Source organism: Bos grunniens, chromosome 2 (assembly GCF_055505025.1).
Source record: "Bos grunniens cultivar Pamir isolate PY7600 chromosome 2, Bosgru_T2T1.0, whole genome shotgun sequence".
NCBI classification, from domain to species: Eukaryota; Metazoa; Chordata; class Mammalia; order Artiodactyla; family Bovidae; genus Bos; species Bos grunniens.
In genome coordinates, this window is record NC_141166.1 from 127055171 (window position 1) to 127073631 (window position 18461).

Here is an 18461-nt window from a genome sequence, read left to right on the forward strand (position 1 = left end):
TCATCAACCTAATTAAGTATCGCCTACATGCATATGTGCTAGCAGTGCAGGTAAAGCAGTTGTACCAAATACTACTTAAGCATCATTGTGGAGATTCAATGTGTTACAGTAGTGTGCAATGAAGTTTGATAACCTTGTTTAAAAGAGTGTAAAGAAATCCACCAAAAAATTGAGCTGGGGGCCTTTGACATTGATAAATTTTCAAATACGAATACAGTGCTGCTTTTGTTATTTGCTAACCTAATGGATTTTAAGGCAATTAAGTAATAAAGTAAAAGGTCAGGTGACCTAGGCCCTAATTATATGATTTTTAAATCTCTGAACCTTAGTTTCTTTGTCTGCATAAAGAAGTTAAAGTGTTTCTGAATTGTGAAAGCTAAGAAAACATGATTGTAAATCTTATCATCGATAACATCAAAGTTGATAGAGAAATTGAGTTCTTGACAGTTTAGTACTATTAAGGTTTAGATTATCAGGAGCCAAGCTTCCCATCTGCAGTGGAAGTATGCTTTCATACTTTCTATGAAAGGATTATTTCATTCTTTTTATTAAAAAGCTCTAAATACTTTAATAATGAAGCATTTCAATTTGAAGTATTATCTGTTTACAGCAAGCATTTGATTTTGAAAACCAGTTTTCTTTAATCAGTGAGTTAAAAGGAAAATGCTATAGTGTGAAAGTAATTTTCATTACCCACGATTTACGTATAAGACAGCCTTCATCTAATTTGCCTGTGTCTTCTATTAGGAAAAAAAATATGCTCAGAAAATGCAAAAAAAAAAAAAAAAATCTGAAAAAAATCAGAATGCAAAATTAAATCATATACAGGCATACCTCAGATATTTTGAGTGTTCAGTTCAGACAACTGCAGTACAGCAAAATATTCCACTAAAGCAAGTCACACAAATTTTTTTTTCCTGTTGCATAAAAAAATTTTATTTACACTATATTGAAGTCTGTTAAGTGTGCAGTACCATTATGTCTATAGAACAGTGTACATTCCTTCCTTAAAGATATTGCTAAGAAAAAAGGCTAACCATCATTTCAGTCTTCAGAAAGTCACTGTATTAATATAAAAAAATCACTTACCACAGATCATTAAAACATATTATAATAATGCAAAAGTTGACAATGTTACAAGAATTATCAACGCATGACAGAGACACAAAGCAAGCAAATGCTATTGGAAAAATGGCTCCGATAGACTTGTTGAGCAAAGTACAGTTTAAAAATGCAGATGCTGAATGTTTATCAAATTGAAGGCCTGTGGCTTCCCTGCATCAAGCAGGTCTATCAGCGTTATTTTTTCACATGTTATTCTTAATGTTTGTTTTTGTTTTTTAAGATGTAATACTATTATACTTTTATTTGTACTGAAAGTGAAAGTGTTAGTTGCTCAGTTGTGTCCAACTCTTTGCAATCCCATAGACTAGCCCACCAGGCTCCTCTGTCCATTGAATTCTCCAGGCAGGGATACTGGAGTGGGTTGCCATTTCCTTCTCCCACAGATCTTCCCTACCCCCAGGGATTGAATCTGGGTCTCCGCACATTGCAGGCAGATTATGGTCTCAGCCACCAGGGAAGCCCTATATGTACTGGGAAACCAGTAAATTTGTGTGACTCACTTTATTGTAATAAGCACTTTTCTTGCATATTAATGTAGTATTGCATATATGTAATATGTGGTGATCTGGAACTGAACCTGCAGTCTCCAAGGTGTTCCTGTATTGTTGACAGTGCAGTTACGCTGTCTTGGTACAACAAATCTGACATTGGCACTTGTTTTTCAAGACCATTTACACATAACTTTAGGGTGGGTTTTTTTTCACACATTGCTCTTTTGTATAATTTCCATTGTTAACATAGTAGGTCTCTGTCATCTAATTTTAATTATTTGATGACTTAGCTTCATTTTTAAAGATTTGTGGTTTAGAAACTTAAAATGTAAGCCCTTCACAGAGAACTGTGACTTTAGCCTTATTTCCCTTTAGTTTGTTAATGAGATCATTTTCCCAAACCTAAGGCCTTTTTATTTTCTTTAACATCTAGGGGGTTTCATCAGTCAACACTTTTTATCCTGTACTCAATAATTGTTACTGTCATGATCCCATGTTTGCCAAAATGTTTCTAATGCAAGCTAATTAAATTATAATATTAACTTCTTTTTGTACAGATAACTTACATACTACTATGGACCTACCATGGATGGACTAATGCAAAATTGTGCAATTGTTATATTTTTTTAATATTTGAATTATGCCATTCTGACCATTAAGTGGTTTAGAATGTGGTAAAAAGGAATCTACAGCATCACATTTACATGTAGCAGATCATAAAGCATTGCATCCATCCTCAGGTTTTAGCACAAAAGGGAGTTTGTGACAGAAATGATTACAGATAATTAATAGTATTGAATGAGTTCTATTCATATTCTGTGTAGTGAACTTTGTATAAAGAGCTTTCAGGATCACAGGCTAAAAACTGGTCTTTATATATTGAAGTGGAGATCTGAGATTCTGATACACATAAAGATATCTATCTGATAACTATACAGATACATAGTTACATATATACATATATATACTGTTAATGTTAAAGCTTCCAGGTATGTACACACTGTTCATACTGTATGAACTTAGGTACATGTAGCAATGAATGTATTACTACAAGGAATACCATGTGAGAGGTAGTAGGTGGACTACCAAAATCTTGTGTTTTGGGTTTTTGTCTTTTTTTCAGATGCATATCCCATTAGTAATAGTATTTTCTGAATGAGGATAATACCTTGTTTCTCAATTAATAAAAACTACAAAGATAACTTTAAACTAGAATTTAGTACCATCCACAAAATAAACTAGAATTTAGTACCATCCACAAAATTTCATGGCCTCCCTGGTGGCTCAGATGGTAAAGCATCTGCCTGCAATGTGGAAGACCTGGGTTCATTCCCTGGGTTGGGAAGATCCCCTAGAGAAGGAAATGGCAACCCACACCAGTATTCTTGCCTGGAAAATTCATGGACAGAGGAGCCTGGTAGGCTACAGTCCATGGGGTAGCAGAGAGTTGGACATGACTGAGCCACTTTACTTCACAAAATTTCATAGTATCTTTAGAAATAAATCTGAATACAGCTGAGTGTACAAGCACACACACAAACCTGAATGGCATTAGTACAAAATGCATTTCCAAATACCTCCCCCCTTTGTAATGTATGTTTACCTTTTCACTGTTCATTGCTTTCTGTTAATAGGCAATTCATTCAATTAATAGGTTTTTGTGCCTTTTCACAAATACGATACTTCTCGTATGCACTGTAGCATGACTTACCTCAAGACTTTGTGCCTAATTTGAGTATACATTTTAGAAAAGGAAGGTCACAGCTATGTAAGGCTATGAAATATGAAACTAAAATAGCAAGTACAGAGCTGTTAATAGAAATGGCTTTTCTATCAGACTATAGGCAAACTTTTCAGTCATTTTGTATTTACATTTCATTGAGTATTTAGATTTTTTTAAATAAAAATGTCTTTTGTGAAAGTATTGTGAAGGACGTTCTTCAGGCAAAGGTGGTTATTTTATACTTGGTACCCAGAGACATATATTGGTTTTGAAACAAATGTATGTAAAATTAAGTGGTACTTAGGGACTTAAGCACTAGGACTTAATTTTGTTAGCCCTGTCTAGTTGGCTTTGTGCTATAATTCAGAAGACAGTTAATACCTGACCACTTTTTTTGACACTTAATCTTGAGAAAAGGGTATGCAAATGTTTTCAAAGGAGCATATATATACCAGTTTCAATTTTACATGTGCAGTTGTGTCTCTTTTTACCTATGAATCCTTAAAACTGTACTTAATCTTACCTAATTTTTAGACAACTGTGTATTTCAGTGACAAAGATCAGTACTACTTTTACATATTTTAAGAATTTTGTGATGCTGTTACTGTGTTCATTTGGTAGTTATTTATTTTGAGTAATCTGTTTAACTTTACAGCATGTATAGAAATGTATCAAAGAATGTGTAATTGAAAGGTGTATAATACACTAATTGTGTGGATCACCTCATGATTATGCATTATTGCATATATTGTATGTGTGTGTGCATGCATGCATGCAGACTCAATCATGTCCAACTCTTTGCAACCCCACAGACTTAGCCTGCCAGTCTCCTCTGTCCATGGAATTTTCCAGGCAAGAGTACTGATGCTATGCTAAGTCACTTCAGTCGTGTACGACTCTGTGTGACCCCATAGACAGCAGCCCACCAGGCTCCCCCATCCCTGGGATTCTCCAGGCAAAAACACTGGAGTGGGTTGCCATTTCCTTCTCCAATACATGAAAGTGAAAAGTGAAAGTGAAGTCGCTCAGTCATGTCCAACTCTCAGCGACCCCATAGACTGCAGCCTACCAGGCTCCTCTGTCCATGGGATTTTTCAGGCCAGAGTACTGGAGTGGGGTGCCATTGCCTTCTCCGAAGAGTACTGAAGGGGTTGCCATTTCCTTCTCCATAGGATAGGCCCAACCTGGGGATCGAACATGCGTCCCTTGCATCTCCTGCTTTTGTAGGCGGGTTCTTTACCAACTGAGCCACTGGGGAAGCTCATATTGTGTATATTTTAGTTAAGAAATGTGGGAGAAGTAGAATCCATTGCATTCGTAGGAATATTCATCCTTTAATTTTTATTCGTTATTGAATAGATAATGAAAGTTAAGACTATAGTAACTAAATCTTTTGATAATTTTTCAAATTAAAGTGATTGAGAAGCAAGTTAATTTCTGTAGATAATCATAACTAAACCAGCTCTCACTGATTCAACTGTATATCAGCTGATTGACCACATTGTTTGTTCACTCCATGGACCTTTTTTGTCTGATAATACTATTCCTACACCTCTTGCACTGGTTACCCATCATAAGAAAGAAAAGTGAAGTTGCTCGGTCGTGTCCGACTCTGCGACCCCATGAACTGTAGCCTACGAGGTTCCTCCGTCCATGGGATTTTCCAGGTAAGAATACTGGAGTGGGTTGCCGTTTCCTTCTCCAGGAGATCTTCCCGACCCAAGGATTGAACCCAAGTCTCCCGCATTGTAGGCAAATGCTTTACCATCTGAGCCACCAGGGCAGTCTAAAGAGAACACCAGTCATAAAGGAAAAGTAAATATTAGCTTATTTTCTACTTACTCCAAACTTATCTTTCAGCTCTGTGGTGAGTGGGGTAGGGCGGTCATTAATAGCTCCAACTTGTTTATCTTCAATTTAAAACTAGGACTAAAAAGAATTATATCAACTTTGAACTATTAATTACAATTTTTAAATTACTTGATTGGTCTTTTGAACTTTTTCTCCAGAACAGTCTTCTAGTGGGAAGGGTAAATTCTCAACTATCTAATATGTAGCCTTCAAGAACCATTTGATGTATGGAATGGCTTATATACAGGAGACCCCATTCATCCCTTGATAGCCACCTCACTCCTTTTCTTCCCAGGAAGATTTCTGGCAGCAAAGAATTATTTTAAATTATTAATCATTCAACATTGGAGGTAACTAAAAAGATTACTTAATTTGTAGGTTTACTACAGTAGTTTCTGATTGATGATATTTATAAAAAAACTATGAAGGATGAAAGTTGATACCCTTATTTATTTAAAAAAATAGAAGTGACAGAAGTATGAACACAGATGAGTTGTCTTATCAGAAGAAAAGTTAAGTGGACCAATTGGATGTCAGGTTTTTGTCAACAAACAGGCTACTAACAAGTTTATTCCAGCACTTATATTTTTATATTTGATTTAAATGCATACATAAATATGATTCACCATAAGTGCCTGTAGAACCGGGAATAAGCCCTTCTGTGAGAACTAGAACTGTATTTGGGACACTGGAACAATTAATTTGTTGTGCAATGGCTTTCTTGTGGGAGAATTTTGCCAGCATTTTAAATGAACTATTTAAATGAGCTTATTAAGTGAGTTAAGTTAAATTTAAAGATGTAAAATCAGTCAAATTTCAAAGAGATAAATTGATAGAAGCATCTCTATTCCTCTATTCAGATAAAATGGTTTTTCACAGATTTTTACTGAATTATTTAAACAGCTTCATTGAGAAGGCATAATTAATACAATAAATTTATACATGATTAAAGTGTAAAATTTAATGTTTGACAGATGTATATACCTATGAAGGCATAATCACAAGACACAATATGTATGTTCATCTCCACTGAAAGATTCCTCATGCCCTTGTGTAATTTTTCCCTCCCCAAGCAAATACTCATAACTAAGTTAATTTACATTTTTTAAGATTTTATATGAATGGAATCATACAATATGCAATAGTACTCTATTTTTTTCTCTTTGCTTTCATGCAGCATAATTATTTGGAGATTTATCAATGTCTCAGATACTAGTAGTGCATTCTTTTCTGTTAGTGGTATTCTTTTGTATGTATATTAACACTGTCCATTCACCTGTTGATGACATTTGAGGTTGTTCCCAGTTTGGAACTATCATTTTAAAAAGTTACTATGAACTTTCACATATAAGTCTTTGTATGAACATATAATTCATTTCTTTTAGGTAAATGCATGTGGAATGTTTGGTTCATATGTTTAATTTCTTAAGGAATTTCCACAATGTTTTCAAAGTGATTGCATCATTTTACATTCCCATGGCAGTTTGAGTTCTGCTTGTTCCACATCCTTACTAACACTTGATGTGATCAGTTTTAATTTAAATCTCATTCATTTTGGATTAATGTTTTTATGTAGTCCAAAGTATGAATAAAAGTTCTTTTTTTTTTTTTTGCATTTGGTGAACACTGTAATCATTCTAGCACCACTTATTGGAAGGGTTATTATCTCTCTCTTGCTGTCAGTACCATACTTTCTTGATGACTGTAGCTTTATACTAGTAAAGCCTGAAATTAGGTAGAATAAGTTCTCCAACTTTGTTCATCTTTTACAAAGTTATTTGTATTTTCATGTGCATTTTAGAATGAGACTGTTGATTTTTGCCCAAAATGCTACTGGAATTTTGACTGGGCTTGCATTAAATGCATAGACCAGGGAGTTCCCTGATGGCCTAGTGGTTAGGATTCCAGGCTTTCACTGCCATGGCCTATATGCAATCTCTGGTTGGAGAACGGAGGTCCCAGAAGCAGTGCAGCACAGACCAAAAAAACCATACATCATATTTGAAAAGAATATGCATCTCAGTATTGAGTCTTCTGATTCCTGAATCTGGTGGATCTCTCAATTTATTTAGGTCTTTTTGAATTTCAGCAGGTTTGTAGTCTTTAGTATACAAGTTTCAGACATCTTTTGTGGTATTTAGTATTTGTCATACTAAAGTATTTCATATTTCTTAATGCTGTTGTAAATGATACTTTTAAAATTTCAATTTATAATTGCTCATCCCTACCATATAGAAATATAATTTTTGCATTTTGATTGTACTCTGCAGCCTTGCTAAACTCATTCTACTTTTTTTAAAATAGATTTAACAGTCTTCTACATAGATGATCATTTGATAACCATCTGTGAATAAAGATAGTTTTCTTCCTTTTCAATCTGGATACATTTTTTTTTTCTTTTTTCCATTATTTCATGAGTCAGCAAACCTGTTCTTATAAATAAGGTTTTATTCAAACATATTTATATATCCATTATCTCTCCTGCTTTCATGCTACAGTAGCAGGTTGGGTAGTTGCCATAAAGACCAAATGGCCTCACAAAGCCTGACTTACCATCTGTTTCTATTTTTAAAAAATTGAAGAAATGCTTCCTTATTGTCCTGGCTAGGACCTTTAATTAAGGTATTAAATAAAAATGGTAAGAGCAAACCTTCTTGGCTTTTCATAATATTAGATAAAAACATTCAGTCTTTCATCATTAAGTAATGATGTTCAGTCAGTTCAGTTCAGTCGCTCAGTCATGTCCGACTCTTTGCGACCCCATGAACTGCAGCACGCCAGGCCTCCCTGTCCATCACCAACTCCAGGAGTTCACCCAAACTCATGTCCATCAAGTCAGTGATGCCATCCAGCCATCTCATCCTCTGTCATCCCCTTCTCCTGCCCCCAATCCCTCCCAGCATCAGGGTCTTTTCCAATGAGTCAACTGCATGAGGTGGCCAAAGTCCTGGAGTTTCAGCTTCAGCATCAGTCCTTCCAATGAACACCCAGGACTGACCACGAGGATAGACTGGTTGGATCTCCTTGCAGTCCAAGGGACTCTCAAGGGTATTCTCCAACACCACAGTTCAAAAGCATCAATTCTTTGGTGCTCAGCTTTCTTCACAGTCCAACTCTCACATCCATACATGACCACAGGAAAAACCATAGCCTTGACTACATGGACCTTTGTTGGCAAAGTAATGTCTCTGCTTTTGAATATGCTATCTAGGTTGGTCATAACTTTCCTTCCAAGGAGTAAGTGTCTTTTAATTTCATGGCTGCAATCACCATCTGCAGTGATTTTGGAGCCCCCAAAAGTAAAGTGTGCCACTGTTTCCCCATCTATTTCCCATGAAGTGATGGGACTGGATGCCATGATCTTAGTTTTCTGAATGTTGAGCTTTAAGCCAACTTTTTCACTCTCCTCTTTTACTTTCATCAAGAGGCTTTTTAGTTCCTCTTCACTTTATGCCATAAGGGTGGTGTCATCTGCATATCTGAGGTTGTTGGTATTTCTTCCAGCAATCTTGATTCCAGCTTGTGCTTCTTCCAGTCGAGCGTTTCTCATGATGTACTCTGCATATAAATTAAATAAGCAAGGTGACAATATACAGCCTTGACGTACTCCTTTTCCTATTTGGAACCAGTCTGTTGTTCCATGTCCAGTTCTAACTGTTGCTTCCTGACCTGCGTACAGATTTCTCAAGAGGCAGGTCAGGTGGTCTGGTATTCCCATCTCTTGAAGAATTTTCCGCAGTTTATTGTGATCCACACAGTCAAAGGCTTTGGCATAGTCAATAAAGCTGAAATAGATGTTTTTCTGGGACTCTTGCTCTTTTGATGATCCAGCGGATGTTGGCAATTTGATCTGTGGTTCCTCTGCCTTTTCTAAACCAGCTTGAACATCTGGAAGTTCACAGTTCACGTATTGCTGAAGCCTGCCTTGGAGAATTTTGAGCATTACTTTACTAGCATGTGCTATGCTATGCTAAGTCACTTCAGTCGTGTCCGACTCTGTGCGACCCCATAGATGGCAGCCCACCAGGCTCCCCCATCCCTGGGATTTTCCAGGCAAGAACACTGAAGTGGGTTGCCATTTCCTTACTAGCATGTGAGATGAATGCAATTGTGCGGTAGTTTGAGCATTCTTTGGCATTGCCTTTCTTTGGGATCAGAATGAAAACTGACCTTTTCCAGTCCTGTGGCCACCCACTGCTGAGTTTTCCAAATTTGCTGGCATATTAAGTGCATCACTTTCACAGCATCATCTTTCAGGATTTGAAATAGTTCCATTGGAATTCCTTCACCTCCACTAGCTCTGTTCATAGTGATGCTTTCTAAGGCCCACTTGACTTCACATTCCAGGATGTCTGGCTAGGTGTAGGTTTTTCATATAATACTTATAAAAGATTGAGCAAGTTCCCTTTTAGGGGGTGAGTGGTATTTGTTTTGTTTTAATCAAGATTGAATGTTGGTTGTGTCAAGTATTTCTCTGTATCTATTGAAGTGACCATATGGCTTTTAAATTTTTTAAATATGATGGCTCAGTCTGTAAAGAATCTGCCTGCATTGCAAGACACTTGGGTTCAATCCCTGGGTCAGGAACATCCCCTGGAGAAGGAAATGGCAACCACTTCAGTATTCTTGCCTGGAAAAATCTCATGGACAGAGGAGCCTGACATGAGGCTGCAAGAATTGGATATGACTTAGCTAATAAACCACCAACATGGTGAAACTAACTTTGAATTTCTATAATAAACCCTACTTGACTCCAAAATATGATAAAATTTTATTTAAAATACTTATGTCTCTGTTCATTATTGATGAGTTGGTCTGTAGTTTTCTTGTAATGTCTTTGAGTTTGGATCAGGGTAATACTGTCAGAGAATGTGTTGGGATGTATTTCTTTCTCTTCAATTTTCTAGAAGATATGTGTTCAATATTATATCTTCCTTGAAATTCACCAGGGAAACCATCTGAGCCTATAGTTACCTTTATTAAGGGAAGATCTTTTTATTACAAATTCCAATTATTTTTTCTTGTATGAGCTTTGTTAGTTTGTATGCTTTGAGGAATTTGTCCATATCATGTTTTCAGTGTATTAGCATAAAGTTTTTCATAGTTTCCTTTATTATCCTTTTAGTATACTACTGCAGAATGTGAAGCAGTATTAGCTCTCATTCTTAATGTTAACAGTTTGTGTCTTCTCTTTTCCCTGATAAGTCTTGCTAGAGACTTACCAACTTGATTGTCTGAGAGAAATAGCTTTTGATTTCTTTGATTTTTTGTGTGTGTAATTCTGTTTTCTGTTTCACTGATTTTTTTACTCTGATCTTTATTATTTTTTTCTTCTGCTTGCTTCAGGTTTAATTTGCTATCTGTTAGTTTCTTAACATGGTAACTGAGGTTATTAATCTGATACATTTTTTTTTTGTTTGACTGCACCACACGTTTCACAGGATCTCAGTTCCCTGACCGAGGATTGAACCATGGCCACTGCATTGGAAACCTGGAGTCCTAACCACTAGGCTACAAGGGAACTCCCAGATTTGATATTTTTTAAATCTAGTGATTGAGTCCTATAAATTTCCCTCTGATTACTATTTTAGCTATGTCTCATCTCATGTTTTGCTTCTCTTGTGGCTCAGCTGGTGAAGAATCCACCTGCAATGCAGGAGACCTGGGTTCGATCCCTGGGTTGGGAAAATCCCCTGGAGAAGGGAAAGACTACCCACTCCAGTATTCTGATCTGGAAAGTCCCATGGTTTGTATAGTCTGTGAGGTCGCAAATACTCCTACACAACTGAATAACGTTCACTCTTCACTTTCGTGTTTTGATATGATATATCCCATAACTTTTTCCTTTTTAATTCAGATCAAAATTCTTTATAATTGCCCTTTGACCATGTTATTGACTCTTAATTCTATTGTGGTCAGAGAACATACTTTCTATGACTTGGATTCTTTTTAAATTATTGGGACTTGTTTTATGGCTTAGAGTATAGTTCACCTTGGTGAATGTCCCATGTACATTTCTGCTGTTTGTTCTTTACATGTTTATTAGGTCATATTGATCAATAGTGTTTTTCAGTAATTCTGTATCCTTTTGACATGTTTTTTCCTCCTTTCCACTTAACCTATTTGTGTCTTTATTTAAAGGGTTTCTTTTAGGCAGCATATAGTTGGGTCTTACTTTTTTATCCAATCTTATCTATCTTTTCACTGGAGTGCTTAGACCATTTACATATAATAATTGGATTCACAAGAGTGGGTTAAAGTCTATAGTCTTACTATTTTCTATTTGTTCTATTTCTTTGTGTCCCTTTTTAATTTTTACTACCTTTGGGGGAGATTGAATATTTCATATGATTTCCCTTTTTTCCATTCACTTACTAGTCATAATCTTTGTTAGTTTTGATTGACTGAATTTTCTCCTCCTTATGGGTTGTATTTTCCTGCCTTTTTTTTCCCCTGATAATTTTTGGTTGGATGATAGACACTTTGAATTTGTTGAGTGCTGGTATTTTCGTATTTCTCTAAATATTCCTAAGCTTTGTTTTGTATTCACTTAAGTTACTTGGGAAGATTTGCTGCTGCTGCTGCTAAGTCGCCTCAGTCGTGTCTGACTCTGTGCGACCCCATAGACGGCAGCCCACCAGGCTCCCCCATCCCTGGGATTCTCCAGGCAAGAACACTGGAGTGGGTTGCCATTTCCTTCTCCAATGCATGAAAGTGAAAAGTGAAAGTGAAGTTGCTCAGTCGTGTCCGACTCTTAGCGGCCCCATGGACTGCAGCCTACCAGGCTCCTCCGTCCCTGGGATTTTCCAGGCAAGAGTACTGGAGTGGGGTGCCATCCAGGTCTAATTTTCTACAAGTGAGGCAAAGCCTTTCTGAATATTGTACCAGATGCCCCATGAATTTATGAGATTTTCCTGTCTGATAGTTGAGAACAGGAACTGTTGTAGCCTGTGTGAGCTTCAAGTATTAATTCTCTCTAAAACTGTCAAGTGTGGGTTTTTTTGTTTGTTTGTTTGTTTGTTTCTCCAGCCTTAGGTAGTTTCCATGCATGGGCTGGTCATTAGTACTCAGTTGAAGACCTAAGAAGGGACCCTTGGTGTGGTGTGTGGCTCTCATCTCTGGCACTTTGCCTTACAAATTCTAGCTGCCTGGGCTTCCCTAGACTCCTTCTGGGTTTCCTCTTCCTATCCTATAACTAGAAACTCCAGGCAGTAAACTTGGAAAAGTCATGGGGGTCACTTTCTTTTCCCATCTCTAAGAAATCATTGCCTATTGTCTAATATTTGTATCTTGAAAACCATTTTTTATTATTCTTTTTAATTTATTTTAGTTGGAGGCTAATTATAATGTGGTAGTTTTTGCCATACATTCACATGAATCAGCCATGGGTGTACATGTGTTCCCCATCCTGACCCTCCCTCCCACCTCCCTCCCCATCCCATCCCTCAGGATCATCCCAGTGCACCATCCCTGAGCACCCCGTCTCATGCATCAAACCTGGACTGGTGATCTATTTCATATATGATAATATACATATTTCAATGCTATTCCCTCAAATCATCCTACCCTTGCCTTCTCCCACAGAGTCCAAAAGTCTGTTCTTTACATCTGTGTCTCTTTTGCTGTCTCACATATAAGGTCATCATTACTATCTTTCTAAATTCCATATATATGTGTTAATATACTGTATTAGTATTTTTCTTTCTGACTTACTTCACTCTGTATAATAGGCTCCAGTTTCATCCACCTCATTAGAACTGATTCAAATGCATTCTTTTTAATAGCTGAGTAATATTCCAGTGTGTATATGTACCACTGCTTTCTTATCCATTCATCTGCCTATGGACATCTAGGTTGCTTCCGTGTCCTGGCTATTATAAACAGTGCTGCAATGAACATTGGGATACACATGTCTCTTTCAATTCTGGTTTCCTCTATGTGTATGCCCAGCAGTGGGATTGCTGGATCATAAGGCAGTTCTATTTCCAGTATTTCAAGGAATCTCCATACTGTTCTCCATAGTGGCTGTACTAGTTTGCATTCCCACCAGCAATGTAAGAGGGTTCCCTTTTCTCCACACCCTCTCCAGCATTTATTGCTTGTAGACTTTTGGATCGCAGCCATTCTGACTGGTGTGAAATGGTACCTCATAGTGGTTTTGATTTGCATTTCTCTGATAATGAGTGATGTTGAGCATCTTTTCATGTGTTTGTTAGCTATCTGTATGTCTTCTTTGGAGAAATGTCTATTTAGTTCTTTGGCCCATTTTTTGATTAGGTGGGCTTTTTTTTTTTTTTTTCCTGGAATTGGCCTGCAGGCGTTGCTTGTATATTTTTGAGAATAATTCTTTGTCAGCTGCTTCATTTATTATTATTTTCTCCCATTCTGAAGGCTGTCTTTTCACCTTGCTTATAGTTTCCTTCTTTGTGCAAAAGCTTTTAAGTTTAATTAGGTCCCATTTGTTTATTTTTGCTTTTATTTCCATTACTCTGGGAGGTGGGTCATAGAGGATCCTGCTATGATTTATGTCAGAGAGTGTTTTTCCTATGTTTTCCTCTAGGAGTTTTATATTTTCTGGTCTTACATTTAGACCTTTGATCCATTTTGAGTTTATTTTTGTGTATGGTGTTAGAAAGTGTTCTAGTTTCATTCTTTTACAAGTGGTTGACCAGTTTTCCCAGCACCACTTGTTAAAGAGATTGTCTTTTCTCCATTGTATATTCTTGCCTCCTTTGTCAAAGATAAGGTGTCCATAGGTGCGTGGATTTATCTCTGGGATTTCTATTTTGTTCCATTGATCTATGTTTCTGTCTTTGTGCCAGTACCATACTGTCTTGATGACTGTAGCTTTGTAGTATAGTCTGAAGTCAGGCAGGTTGATTCCTCCAGTTCCATTCTTCTTTCTCAAGATTGCTTTGGCTATTCGAGGTTTTTTGTATTTCCATACAAATTGTGAAATTATTTGTTCTAGTTCTGTGAAACATACCATTGGTAGCTTGATAGAGATCGCATTGAATCTAGATTGCTTTGGATAGTATACTCATTTTCACTATATTGATTCTTCTGATCCATGAACATGGTATATTTCTCCATCTATTTGAGTCCTCTTTGATTTCTTTCATCAGTGTTTTATAGTTTTCTATATATAGGTCTTTTGTTTCTTTAGGTAGGTTTATTCCTAAGTATTTTATTCTTTTCATTGCAATGGTGAATGGAATTATTTCCTTAATTTCTCTTTCTGTTTTCTCACTGTTATTGTGTAAGGATGCAAGGGATTTCTGTGTGTTAATTTTGTATCCTGCAACTTTACTATATTGATTAGCTCTAGTAATTTTCTGGTGGAGGCTTTAGGGGAAAACCATTTTTTATATACTACATATGATTTTTTGTTTCAAGCAGGGGTATATCTGATTCATTGTGTCATTTTGGCCAGAAGTGGAAGTAAAATCTAAATTTAGACATGCACTTTTTCTTTAATACAGGAAATTTTTGAATGAAACTTGACTTTCTCTACACAATTTGGTAAGAATGTGGGGGTTCACAAAGTACCAAACCCCTAATTAATTCTTCCCCATATTTCCTGTGTTTACTTTGGATAGCTTATATTTTTCAGTGAGTACTACTCATAAAAATCTATTCGACAGTAATAGCTTTGCTAATACTGCTGCTGCTGCTAAGTCGCTTCAGTCGTGTCCGACTCTGTGCGACGGCATAGACGGCAGCCCACCAGGCCCCGCTGTCCCTGGGATTCTCCAGGCAAGAACACTGGAGTGGGCTGCCATTTCCTTCTCCAGTGCGTGAAAGTGAAAAGTGAAAGGGAAGTCGCTCAGTCGTGTCCGACTCTTCTCGACCCCATGGACTGCAGCCAACCAGGATCCTCCATCCATGGATTTTCCAGGCAAGAGTACTGGAGTTGGGTGCCATTGCCTTCTCTGTTGCTAATACTAAGAATATTCATATTCAAAAAATTGTTATTTTCCCTTAAAATTCTTTTTTTAATGATTAAGCATTGCAGTATATATTCTCTGTATGAGAATATAGTATAAAGTATTAAAATCTCATGAAAATTATTTTTTGAATGTGAAAATAACTCAGGTGTAATATAAATGGGTGTCACAAACTTCAAGGGAAAGAACTTCAGGAGTCTACTGAGTGGCTGAGAAAATGCTCTTTTACATAGTTCTTGAGTTCACTGTTGAGATACATCTGTATTTAAAGTGATTTTATGAAACATGGAAGATCTCTCGAAATTACTGCTTTATCTTTCCCGGATATTTTTTTGTAAAACCCACAATAACTATAAAACTTTATAGAAGTGAGTGACCTTCTCAGAGAAAATACAAATATATCTTTATGTCTTCTTTCATTTCCTTATGCTTAAAAACTGTTGCTTTAAATTGGATCTTTTGGTATACAAAAGAATTCTTTGGACACATTTGATCACTTTGGTTTTCTTGTTTCATTTACTTGCCCGTATGTTAATGAAGCAAACTGAAGTTAATAGCACCCTAAAATTGAGGAAAACACTTGAAGTGATAATAACCTGTTCAAGATCTCAGCTTTAAAACGTGAGCTTAGAAATTCAGGGAACATAGAAAATAAGTTTATTTTGCCTTATCCTCTGAACATATTGACATAATTATTTAGCTGTATGATCATCCTAGGATGTTCAACATCTGCATAGATTGTTTACTATACATATTAACTTGCCAAAAATGGTTTGCAGAATTTTTCTAATGACATGAATATTGCAGTTCATTTTCAAAAAAGCAAAGATAAAACCATTAATAATGTCAAACAGGGTATTGTCTAGAGAAATTCTAGCCAGTCATTTAGTTACTGTTTACAATTTATTACTGAATGTGCTTTACCATCAGGAACAAGCTTCCCATGGTGGTTGTATTAAAAATTAGCAGTTTTACACTGAGAGGCCCAGTGCCAACCTGGAAAAATTGGTTGCATTGATGAGTAATAAACTGCATGTTGCAGATTCCCATACTGCTTGAATTCATTTCACAGTATTGGCAAAGAATCTGAATTTTAACTGGAAACACACGGTTCTCTTCCAAGCAGGTATTAAAAACACATTGTCTACTTTTCAGAGAATCATAATAGAGTTTCTGCACTTTGTCATTTTGACCGTAGTTTAAGATTTAAAAGGTTTGAAATTTCTTGAAAATATTAATTATCCTTCTCTATTTTCTCCTTCATAAAGTTAATATGATTCCAGTGCAATGTACCATTTGTTTTTAGATATATGAAGAAATACGTGGCCTACTTTAAAACTGTTTTTCCTCCAAAAAATGAATTTTTAAAATAAAGGAAAAGATAGTTAAATAATTGCAAAGCCACTGTTTTCAGTTAGACTTGTAGATTATGTATATACTCTCGATACTGAAACATTGAGGTTTCTTTGAAAGGAGACAAGCTTAAAAGTAGGCCAGTATTCCTGTGGTTTAATTTCAACTTTCTGGACAGTTAAATAGAATTTTGTACTTAAAATATTTTCATATGGCTTTGTTTTAAGAGCAAAAAAATATGAATTTGCCTTACAAAATGTAAAAGTTTTAAATGCACTTTTTTCCCTCACTTGTCAAAGCAACCTTAAAATTAAACTCAAATGTCCTTATATATATGTTTATCAACTCCATATAGTAATTTTAAAGTGTACATGGTCTTTCCTAGGTAAAATTTATATCTCCCTGTAAGTGAAACAGTAAATCCTGGGCTTTCATATATGGACACTAAGCAATTTGTCAATATACCATATAGTTCTGAATGCACTAATAATACAAAGCTTAATTTTGTTCTTTAGTCTTGATGTATTCACTGATAATGGTGGGAGAGACCTCAGCTTGGCAATCTACAGCAAGTTAGTTAGGAAAAGATAACATTATTCATACACATATGCTGAGAAAATGAGTGACAGAATGTCACTGCTCTGTTTATCTTGTATCAATCACTCTAGTCCTGAGCTAGAAGTACATTTAAAACATAACACTCAGAAGTTCACATTCAAAAGAAAAATGTTAGGGATTTCCCTGGTGGTCCAGTGGTTAAGACTCTGCACTTCCATTGGAGGGGCCCCAGGTTCAAGCCCTGGTTGGGGAACTAAGATCCCACAAGCCACATAGCGTGGCCAAAATATATAGTCAAAAGGAAAAAGTTGATAAAAGTTTTTAAATGAAATGATAACAAGCAGGAAACAGTTTGTGAAGTCGCCATTTGGTTTCCTGATCAGCTACTTTCAAACTCAGCATTCTGCATCTGCAGTTGGTAATTTTGACTGAGTTCAAGATGATCAAGAATTATAGAACTGTTAACCTCATTTAGTATTTACAAGATGAGAGTTGTAACTATGTACTCCTTGACATCCTCCAGGCCTCTTTGCCACCTTTGATTACTCTCTATTCCTTGGCAGTGTCATTCACTTTATGATTTCAGTTATCATTTCCATATGTGCAGCTATATCTCCAGCCTCACATTTCCCATAAACTGCCATACAGCTCAGCATATCCTGCCAGTACATCAGATTCCAAACTGAAGTCATCATTTTCTCTCCTAAATCTTTTCTTTTTCTTTTTTTTTTTCACTTTCTTTTTTAACCCATTATTGAGGTTTTTTTTTTTTCTTTTTTTCTATCCAGCCACTTGAATCAAAAAAGTGCTTATTATTCTACTATGCCAAGATTTCTCTCACGTCCTTCCTCCCTTCTATTCACCCTGCTACTATCCGATATCACTGAGGTTCTCATTTCCCTTCATATTTGGTCACATGGTTATGTCTCTTCCAAACCAGGACACTTTTGAATGTAAAAGGGACATTATGGAGAGTGAAGAAGGCTCTTAATACATACAATAGGACAACTGTTACACAAACTATCCTTCGCAAATCTAGGTATATGGTCACCGTTAATCTATTTCCTTCCTTCCTGTAACTAATCCATTAGTTTATAGCCCTGCCAGATTTATCTTCCTTTTTTTTTTTAATTGATGTATAGTTGACTTACAATATTGTGTTAGTTTCAGGTATATACCATACTGATTTGATTTTTTATTTTTATTTTTTTGCAGATTATGCTGTATTATAGGTTATTACAAAATAATGGGTATAACTCCTGTGCTATACAACATATCCTTGTTGCTTATCTTTTTATGTGTAGTAGTTTGTATCAGATAATGCCATCACCTTAATTTGTCCCTACCTTCTCCCCTATCCCCATAACCAAAAGGGACATTTTGGAGAGTGAAGAAGGCTCTTGTAATACTTAA

The 18461-nt window shown here is 36.1% G+C and overlaps 1 non-coding gene across 1 annotated transcript; it reads left to right on the forward strand.

Moving 5' to 3' along the window:
- The first annotated feature begins 17228 nt into the window (after positions 1-17228).
- TRNAG-UCC (transfer RNA glycine (anticodon UCC)) lies at positions 17229-17301 on the forward strand. Its single transcript has one exon. It is a non-coding gene; the product is annotated as a tRNA-Gly (tRNA).
- Positions 17302-18461: the final 1160 nt, after the last annotated feature.